The sequence below is a fragment of the Papio anubis genome, chromosome 9 (assembly GCF_008728515.1).
Source record: "Papio anubis isolate 15944 chromosome 9, Panubis1.0, whole genome shotgun sequence".
NCBI lineage: Eukaryota > Metazoa > Chordata > Mammalia > Primates > Cercopithecidae > Papio > Papio anubis.
Window position 1 is genome coordinate 113,297,438 of NC_044984.1, and position 11,496 is coordinate 113,308,933.

An 11,496-nucleotide genomic window follows, 5' to 3' on the forward strand; every position below is an offset into this window, starting at 1 on the left:
TCCTGTGTTAGTTTGCTTAGAATGGTGATTTCCAGCTTCATCCATGTCCCTGAAAAGGACATGAATTCATCCTTTTTTTATGGCTGCATAATATTCCATGGTGCATATGTGTCACATTTTCTTTATCCAGCCTATCATTGGTGGACATTTGGGTTGGTTCCAAGTCTTTGCTATTGTGAATAGCACTGCAATAAACACACCTGTGCATGTGTCTTTATAGTAACATGATTTATAATCCTTTGGGTATATACCCAGTAATGGGATTGCTGGGTGAAATGGTATTTCTGGTTCTAGATCCTTGAGGAATCATCACACTGTCTTCCACACTGGTTGAACTAATTTACATTCCCACCAACAGTGTAAAAGTGTTCCTATTTTGCCACATCCTCTCCAGTATCTGCTGTTTCCTGACTTTTTAATGATTGCCATTCTAACTGGTGTGAGATGGTATCTCATTGTAGTTTTGATTTGCATTTCTCTAATGATCAGTGATGATGAGCTTTTTTTAATATGATTTTTGGCCACATAAATGTCTTCTTTTGAGAAGTATCTGTTCCTATCCTTTGCCCACTTTTTGATGGAGTTATTTTTTTCTTGTACATGTGTTTAAGTTCCTTGTAGATTCTGGATATTAGCCCTCTGTCAGACAGATAGATTGCAAAAGTTTTCTCCCATTCTGTGGGTTGCCTGTTCACTCTGATGAGAGTTTCTTTTGATGTGCAGAAGCTCTTTAGTTTAATTAGATCCCATTTGCCAATTTTGGCTTATGTTGTATTGCTTTTCGTGTTTTAGTCATGAAGTCTTTGCCCATGCCTATGTCCTGAATGGTATTGTGTAGGTTTTCTTCTAGGGTTTTTATGATTTTAGGTCTTATGTTTAAGTCTTTAATCCATCTTTAATTAATTTTTGTATAAGGTGTAAGGAAGGAGTCCAATTTCAGTTTTCTGTATATGGCTAGCCAGTTTTCCCAACACCATTTGTTAAATAGGGAATCTTTTCCCCATTTCTTGTTTTTGTCAGGTTTGTCAAAGATCAGATGGTTGCAGATGTGTGGTGTTATTTCTGAGGCCTCTGTTCTGTTCCATTGGTCTATATCTCTGTTTTGGTACTAGTACCATGCTGTTTTGGTTACTGTAGCTTTGTAGTATAGTTTGAAGTCAGGTAGCATGTTGCCTCCAGCTTTGTTCTTTTTGCTTTGTATTCTCTTGGCTATATGGGCTCTTTTTTGGTTCCGCATGAAATTTAAAGTAGTTTTTTCGACTTCTGTGAAGGAAGTCAATGATAGCTTGACGGGGATAGCACTGAATCTATAAATTACTTTGGGCAGTATGGTCATTTTTATGATATTGATTCTTTCTATCCATGAGCATGGAATGTTTTTCCATTTGTTTGTGTCCTCTCTTATTTCCCTGAGCAGTGGTTTGTAGTTCTCCTTGAAGAGATCCTTGTAAGTTGTATTTCTAGGTATTTTATTCTCTTTGTAGCAATTGTGAATGGGTGTTCACTCATGATTTGGCTCTATTTGTCTATTATTGATGTATAGGAATGCTTGTGAGTTTTGCATATTGATTTTGTATACTGAGACTTTGCTGAAGTTGCTCATCAGCTTAAGGAGTTTAGGGCTGAGACGATGGGGTTTTCTAAATATATAATCATGTCATCTGCAGACAGAGACAATTTGACTTCCTCTGCTCTTATTTGAATACCCTTTATTTCTTTCTCTTGCCTGATTGCTCTGGCCAGAACTTCAAATACTATGTTGAATAGGAGTGGTGAGAGAGGGCATCCTTGTCTTGTGCCATTTTTCAAAGGGAATGCTTTCAGCTTTTCCCCATTCAGTAGGATATTAGCTATGGGTTTGTCATAAATGGCTCTTATTATTTTGAGATACGTTCCATCAATACCTAGTTAATTGAGAGTTTTTAGCATGAAGAGGTGTTGAATTTTATCAAAGGCCTTTTCTGAATCTATTGAGATAATCATGTGGTTTTTGTTATTGATTCTGTTTACGTGATGGATTATGTTTATTGATTTGCATATGTTGAACCAACCTTGCATTCCAGGGATGAAGCTGACTTGATCATGGCAGATAAGCTTTTTTATGTGCTGCTGGATTCAGTTTGCCAGTATTGTATTGAAGATTTTTGCCTTGATGTTCATCAGGCATATTGGCCTGAAATTTTCTTTTTTTGTTGTGTTTCTGCCAGTTTTGGTATCAGGATGATGCTGGCCTCATAAAATGGGTTAGGGAAGAGTCCCTCCTTTTATATTGTTTGGAATAGTTTCAGAAGGAATGGTACCAACTCCTCTTTGTACCTCTGGTAGAATTCAGCTGTGAATCTGTCTGGTCCTGAGCTTGTTTTGGTTGGTAGGCTATTAATTACTGCCTCAATTTCAGAACTTGTTATTGGTCTATTCAGGGATTCTACTTCCTCCTGGTTTAGTCTTGGAAGGGTGTATGTGCCCAGGAATTTATCCATTTCTTCTAGATTTTCTAGTTTATATACATAGAGGTATTTATAGTATTATCTGATAGCAGTTTGTATTTCTGTGGGATCAGTGGTGATATCCCCTTTATCATATTTTATTGTATCTATTGGATTCTTCTCTCTTTTCTTCTTTATTAGTCTGGCGAGTAGTCTATTTACTTAATCTTTTCAAAACACCAGCTCCTGTATTCATCGATTTTTTGAAGGGTTTTTCACATCTCTATCTCCTTTAGTCCTGCTGTAATCTTAATTATTTCTTGTTTTCTGCTAGCTTTTGAATTTGTTTGCTCTTGCTTCTCGAATTCTTTTAATTGTGATGTTAGGGTGTCGATTTTAGATCTTTCCTGCTTTCTCCTGTGGGTATTTAGTGCTATAAATTTCCCTCTTAACACTGCTCTAGCTGTGTCCCAGAGATTCTGGTACGTTGTGTCAGATGTAGGTCCTTAAGACACCACAGACGACTTCTACTCAGCATGACAAACGGCAGGTGGGATGGTTAGGAGCTGGACACTCAGCCAGAGAGCTCGGTTCAGTCGCACTGGATGTTGAATATAGCAATACTCCAATTTAACTTGGTAAATAGCTTCTCCTACGATCTCACTCCAGTGCCCACCCGCTCTGCATGACCTGGCCACTGCAACCACTTCCCTGGGACGCCAGCTGTCCTATACCCAATATCCATCTGATGGGTCAGAGCCATGCCATATGAGTTTGTTTGTTTTATTTTGTTGAGACAGTCTCATTCTGCAGCCCAGGCTGGAGTGCAGTGGTACGATCTTGGCTCACTGCAACCTCCACCTCCCGGGTTTAAGAAATTCTTCTGCCTCAGCCTTCTGAGTAGCTGGGATTATAGGCACACACCACTGCACCCAGCTAATTTTTGTATTTTTAGTAGAGGCAGGGTTTCACCATGTTGGCCAGGCTGGTCTTGAACTCCTGACCTCAAGTGATCCTCCCACCTCTGCCTCCCAATGTGCTGGGATTACAGACGTGAGCCACTGCACCTGGCCCATATGAGTTGTTAAGTGCTTTGAATATTACTCCTGGATAAGAGCATGGGCTTTGGGCTCAGAAAGACCAAGATTTAAATTCCAGCTTTTCTATCTACCACCACTGCGTGACCTTAAACAGACATTTTATCTCGCTGAGTCTCAGCTTCATCATACACAAAGGATGGATTCCAATAAGAGCTCCCTCACTGCATTGGTATCAGAAGGGAATGAGATGACATTTGTACTTAGTTCCAATGCGAGGCACATAGGAATCATTCAACAAATGCTAATTTCTGCTGTTATTAAAATTATTGTTATGAATATTCTCAGGAAAGAAAAATACAAAGAAGCTACAGAATGTCATTCCTAAGAGGATCCTCAGGCCCAGGAATTGCAATGGTCAAGACGGAAAATATATATGCATAAAAAAGCCTGGATGAAATGCAATTAGGAGTGGTGGGGTCTGTGGCAAAAGGTGAACATTTTCCATACCTATAGTCATTCATATTCTCTATTCTTAAATACATTGTGGCCATCAAACAAAAAACACATCTGTAAGCCAGGTTCATACTCTGGGTTGCCAGTTGGAGACCTCTGAGAGCCTAACCCTTTAATTGTACAGATGGCAAAACTGAGACCCAGACTTAGCAGTAAGAATTGCCTAAGTTCAATGAGGACCAGAATGCTGGTCCTTCAAGCCTTCAATGCATTGCCCAGCCTCTCTAAAGTCCCCCTTGAAGGAGATTAGATTGGTAGTTATGGCTTGTTGCTCATATTCCTGAATAAATAGATCTAGGGAATCCTTCATAAAGTCTAATTGAAAGAGATATTTTTTAAAAAGCATTTATCACCTTTCTAAAGACAAAATTCTATGGTACTTTCATTATAATCACGAATACATCCTCCTCCTCCCCTGCCATGGAAAAATAAAAGAGAAATGCACTCTAGACGTTTTGGCTGTCTGACCTCAGACAAGTCCCTTCACTTCTTACAGAGACTGCTTCAAAGGGTCACAGTGAGAATTAAATGCGAATATGTACATAAAGCGCTAATACCAAAGAGGAAAGATTAAACGCTCCAGAAGTTATTCTGGGTTTTTGGGTTGTCAGGAGCTTACATAGAATCTGGTCTGCCTGTAAGGCAAACCAAGTTTCCAGGAGGAAAATGATGCATTAACAGTCGTGGTCACATCACAACACTAACTATCGATTTGTTCACTAATTACTTCTGCAACATCCAATCTGGGGGCAAGGCGAAAGCGAGGGTGCTGCCGCAGAGAGCTTTCTCCCAAAGCCCCTGGATGCAGAAGACACTCGTTTTCAGTTCTGCCTCCACATCTTCTGTGTACAAGGGCATATGAACAGGCTTGATTTTCTCTTCCTTGTCCTTTTTTTTTTTTTTTCTCCCAAACCAAAGGTCAGTTGCCTTTGTCTTCTGCTTCAAAGCATTCCAGGAGAGAATTCTGTACTCCTTTCAGTAGAAAAGAGTAACAGACAAGACAAAGCAAGCACATTCAAAAGTTGCAGCCTGTCTTTAAAGGCAGAAGGCACTTGGGGCTATATATAATATAGACACACAACACACACGCACACACAGACACACACACACACACACACACACACACACACAAATAAGACGAGCCATGACAGATAGAGAGATGCTTTTAGATATAAAACTGGATTCTTTTAGGCAAGTTTTTTTTCCACCTTCCTGTTTATAGGAACAGAGATTTGCACATCCATATTTGACTATTACAGCAGCTTCATACAACAGGTGAGATGCTCACAGTGTGCGTATGTCACATACATGTTGTTTGTAAGTAAAGGAACTAAGCTACGCACCTCTACACAAAAAGGTTGTCGAGTCAAATGCTAGAAGCACCCTTTCTAGCCTGGGCAAAGGAAATCTCAGGCTATTACAGATAGGTAACAGGGTGCACACAAATGTTAATGGCTCTAATACTGCTGTAGGGTCTCCATAGTATCTTTCTGTCACTGATGCTCTTATATACTACTTATGCTTTTAAAAAATGGAACAATTCTGAATGAGGAATATTTTTAAGTGAAAAGATAAACCACAAAAAATGTTTAAAATTACCTGAGGAGAGGAAGAAAATAGGGTAGACGGGAAAGCATGTGCAGGCTTGTCTAAATATACCTTCTTAGTAGTTTTGACTTCAGAGCCATGTAAATATTTTACATTTAAAGAAATAAAGTTATATTGAAAAGTAATCCTTAAAAATCAAAAGTAAACAAATAAACTTCAATGCAATCCCATTCCAGTTGACTTTAATACACAGTCCTTTGAATATACATCCAAATAAGAGGCAAAAAAGAAAAAAAACCACTTTTAACTGAATTCAGTAATCATATTATGGAGGTAGGATAAGTATAATTGTCCTAAAATACGTGTGTGTGTGTGCACGCGCACGCGTGTGTGTGCTGTGGGATAAAGAAATGAGTAATTATGTGGGTGTCACTAAATGTAGATTGTGAGCATATCAGAAAAGAGACACAGAGGTACAATTTATGAGGTTAAAAAGAAACCCTTAGCCCTTATTTTAACTAGAAATACAAGTTAAAACTCATGATATAGTTTTGGTCTTAAAATAAAATTTCCTAGGTCTGTATGCTAAAAAAATCCTAGAAACACTGACCAACTAATCCAGTAATGATGAGAAACTCTGACACCTGTTGAAAGGAATCATTGCATTTTGGAGAAATGGCTGATTTCTGGTCTGGGTCAGGAAATGTACAAGTTGAGCTTGGAACAGCTTGACATATCAGAAAGTGAGAAAGCCACTGAAAACCTTCTAGGTCATATCAAAGGATTCAGGACCCAATTGAATAGGCTCTCCTGGCTAAAGGTGGAACAATTAAAGCATCAATAAGAATAACAGCAATTTATTGAAGCACATACAATTTATTCAAATCCGAGTTCATTATAAGGATTAAAAATGGCAACAGCAAATAACCAATCAACTCAGTAGTACCTTAGAAGGATACTAGTAGCCCAACCCGTTATTTTATAAACTAGAAAATAAAAGGGAAAGAGTCAAATATCTATTCTGCCATTTCTATAGTAATGGTGCTCTGAGGTAACCAAATAGTTGATGAGAGATATTTCTTTATAGGAGTATTCCAGCTAATACATTAAAGATAAATGATAGATTAGAATATCACTCTTTTGCAACCACTAGTAAATTAATAAATTAAGCAGTGATCTTCGGTGTCAGCTAGCATCACAAGAAAAGAGAAAACCATACATTATTAATCTCCTGGTAGATTTTCTTTTGAACCTAAATCTGATTAAGCCTCTAGCTTACCACCACTTAAAAAAAAAAAAAAAAAAAAAAAAAAAAGGATGCAGAGAAACATATTATCAATGTCACAGACTTGCAAAATCAGCAAAATACAGATTATGGAAAACTCTGCTAGGCAAATAATCAAGTTTCTTATGAAAAATAAAGAAGACGGAGGTAGAATGTTTGTGTGCATGTTGGCAGTGGCAGAGAACCTAGGAATTAAAAGATACTTTAGGAGATCTATCACCCAACCATGAGGAATGGGTCCTATTTGAATTCCAATTCACACAAACGAGCCAATGAACAATAAGCAAACACTTAAAAGGCAATTGGGAATGGAGGATATTGACTGGATACTTGATGATATTCAGAAATTATTGTTAATTTTGTTTTGTGTGATGATATTGCAGTTATGCTTTTAAAAGGGAGTTCCTATTTTTTAGAGATGCACCTTGTATTTACAACTGGGGATAATGCAATGTCTTAGACTTGCTTCAAAATAATTTAGTAGTGTGGAAAGTGGGTGAGGGTACCAATGAAACAAAACTGACTCTGTATTGATCAGTGTTGAAATTAGACAGTGGGGACATAGGGGCTCATTATGCTAGTCTCTTTATTTTTATGTATGTTTTAAATTTTTTATAATAAAAAAGTTTTTTAAAACTGATTTACTTCATTACTTAACAAATTTTAGCTAAAGAGGACATTTCAGAAATGAAAAACCAGTATCACATGCCAGTGATGAAAAATAACTATAGAAATAAATTCAGTGAAAGCAAATCAAGGTTATTAAATTGTAGTTGTCCAAACCTCTGAATCTGAAGTCACTTTCTTGTTGAAAACTAAGTTCTAAGACAGGTTCAAGACATTTCAAGAAAATCAAGATGTGAAGATTTACTTCTGGAGGTAACCCAATGGCTAGAAAAGAGAATTGAAAAAGAAATAACTTTCTCACATTATGATCATGTATTCCAATGTTATTTGGTGTGCTTGATCTGCCTGGATATCACCTAAAACATGCTTGGGGCAGGGGGACACCACTAGGGTTCCAAGGCTCCTTCCTTTGAGAAATAATGATATAAAATAATTGGCTTTTAAAACTGGGTGTAGTAATGGTGATTCTCTCGTTTTGCATTTGAAAGAAAGATGAGCCTCATTTAAAAGGAAAATGAGACTCAGAGAGTATAATTTCACTGCATGCAGCACAATTCCAACATTCTGCCTCCATTTTTTTCATCCCTGTGTTCTCTGGGCTTCAGCCTCTCCATTAAGTGCACCCAACTCTTTCCCAAGGTGTGGTCTTTGTGCATACTGAACTCTTCTGAAATGCTGTCTCCCTTCTTCACTTGGCAAATGCCTCTTAGTCTTAGTTGAAACTTAAATGCAACTGTCTTGGACAGACTTTACCTCTTCACACTCAGTAAATTCTCTTTACACTTAGTAAATTCTCCAGCTATCCAGTTTTACATCGTCTTCTTTGAGGCATGGTTAAATTCTCCAGCTATCCAGTTTTACATCGTCTTCTTTGAGGCATGGTTTTTTTTTTTTTTTTTTTTTTTTTTTCACAATGTGTAACGTAACTAACACCACCCTCAACTGGACTGAAGAGTTCAGGAGAGGAGGACCCATTTTTGTCCCTGTCCAGTTGCTATGCCTAATACACACTTGCACATTGAATGAATGTCACTTCAGGATATAAAAAATCATATTAGAGGCAGTATATAAGAATGATGAAGGGCTCTGCAAGTCAGACTAACTGAATTCATATGTTGGTTCCACCTTTTACTAACTGTGTGTCCCTGGGTAAGTTACTTAAACTCTCTGTGTTTCAGCTTATAAAATGTGGTTAATAGTAGGGCCTAATCCATAGGGTTTTGGTTATTAACTCATTGAGCATTCAATGAGTTAATATTTGTAAAGTACTTAGAAAAATGCCTGGCACTGAGTACTGTGTAACTATATAAACATATATTATTATAATTGCATATTATTACTGTTATACATACTACATAGAATATACATAAAATACAGTGTTTTTCTCTCACCAATTCACAGTTAAGTGAATATATACAATATCAGTAAGCACAGTGTGAATACTATATTGTCATGGGTAATATGAGTATAAAATCATGCCTCATTTCCTGCGGGACTGGGTAACTTGAACATTAGTATAGTTTCATACTGCATAGGGAATCTACTCGTTAACACTGGCATTTATTGAACTTCTACTAGGTGCCAATTCTATACTAGGCATTGGTGACTCAAATAAGAAATAGACATAGTCTGTTCTTTCAAGGATCACCCAGTCAATACTATGACAAGTAACTCTAAATAAATCATAAAGTATACCCATGACTCAAAGGAGGGACAAGAGAGGAAGATTTTATTATGGATATGGAAGGCTAGCAATGCATCTGTTAAGATTTCTGAAATAATGTGACTATGAAGTATCAAAAAAGAATAGGGCATTTTCAAAAGGACAGAGATGTCAGAGGGGTTTGTTTTGCCTGATTTGGAGAGTTATGGAGTAGAACGGGGTATAAAGAGACACGATGAGCATTGTGAAATAACTGGAGGGTGAAGTTCAAGGACAGACAGAAGGCAAGCACCAGATCATGAGAGCTGTAATGCAGAGGGGTTAGCACTTACCCTACTAATTTGGGGGAGTCAGTGCAAGGTTTTCAAGAGAAGGAAATTATAAACCAGCCCTGAATTTGAAGGAAAAAAAAATTACCTAGAGAGAAGAAGTATAAAGGATGGTGAATTGCGGAAGGTGAATTCTTGCAGCAGGAAGGCAGATTAGGTGGCTGGTACAATTGTTCTGGGAAGGAATGGTCCCTTTATTCCAGTGTTGATTTTGAGCATCTCTCTCCTTCTCCTCCCACTGAGATTCTTCAGTTTGGTTTTCTTCAACAAAATCAATATGGTAGCCTTGGAGACTCATGTCTTGTCCTGCCAACTACCTATAAAATACCAGATTGCCCATATTAGCGTAGTACCAGGCAAGTACTCTTTACTGTTGTGTAGGAAGAAGGTGGAGGCTCTGAAAATAACATCCTTGGTAGCATAAATAGATATGCAGACCAAAGGGCAGATCTACACATGGACACAATATATAGACAGGATGGATACATTTGTACACTCACCTAATGTTACACTTTTCTTATAGTGTTTCTGGAGGTCAGTATAGCCTATACTTTAGATTAAGACATATCTGAATTTGAAAGCAGACTCCTCTACTTGCTAGCTATGTAACTCTGGGCAAGTGATTCTACCATTCAGAGACTCAGTTTCCAAATCTGCAAAATTTGGATGATGACGGTTCCTTTATCATAGAGCTGTTGTGAGAATTAAGTGAGACAATGTTTATCAAGGGTTTAAGCACATGTTGTGACTAGAACATAGTAACATATATCTGATAAGTGTAGCAATTATTATTGTCAGAGACAGCAATGAATCCATCTGTCTTGTAGAATCTTGAGATCTATGCAGTCAGAAGGAGGCTTTCTGGTTTATCTATATTAGTCCAGGAGTATATGAAGTAGTGTACATGTGTGTTCCGGAAGAGGAATGGACAATACACAACAGAGGTGGGATTCAGGTTAGACATAAGGTAAAACTTTCAAGAAGTGAGGATGAAAGGAAGAAGTCAAATTGGGAACGAAGAAGACAAGAAGTCAGGATTGATCAACCTTGAGTAGTGCAATCATATTTTTCTCCCCAAATAAAGAATCTTGTAATTTGGATGGTTTAGCACGATCTTGTTTAAAGACATAAAGACAGATGAATTGGTCTCATTATTATATTTCCCATCATCTCAGTAATTATTTGAATCTTTCACTGTTCCCTGGACTTTTAGAAATGGGTACAGACTGTCAAGTTCTCTGACGCTGGTAAATAATGGTTGGCTCCATTGTCCTCAGAGAAATTGTGGACACCGAAAGATTAAGAGATTTACCCAAGGTATCATGGTAATGTTAGTGAGGTGGGATTTGAACTGCCTCAGGAGAAGGGGTAGCTAGTTCTCTGAGCTGGAGGTGCTGTATCTTTGGATCACTAGGGAGAATGATGCATAAGAATCTTCTTAGTTCCTGCTCTAGAGTGCCTGGGTTTGCAAATTTTAGAATCATTTCTCCCTGCTGTCCCCTTTTTCAAATGAAAGAAAAATAACAATCAGGTAAACAAACATTCTCTAGACATGGATGGCAAATTGATTTTATCTGGAATGCCAAGGCCAACCTATTAGTAGTGGCTATCTAGAAACTGTGTGTTGAGAAGGATTCTGAGGGTCAGTCTGAGAAAGAGTATTGTGAAGGATCAGTGATGCCTACCATCAGTAAAGCACAGTGGGTAAGAAATAATTGTGCCGTAAGTTTATATTCTTTAACCAGCATATTAATAAGTCCTTGTTTATGGGGTGGGCTGGCTTGCATCTGGGGACACAGAAAGCAATACCATGAAGGAATGAGACACAAGATAGTTCTATTTTAATAAAGTGATGGAGGAACTGGAGTTCACGTTATATTGGAGAAGCTGGACCTAAAGTAGAAGTCACTGTGATAAGATGGAAAGGGGACAAGTGTTAGTCAGTGAGGGCCCAGAAGGTGAATTAGGCTGCGAACTGCTTCAGGGAAGGGACTATGTCTGGTTTGTCCTCGAGCCCTCCATGCCTGGGACGGTGCCTGGCCAAGATGCAAGATTGGGCATCAGT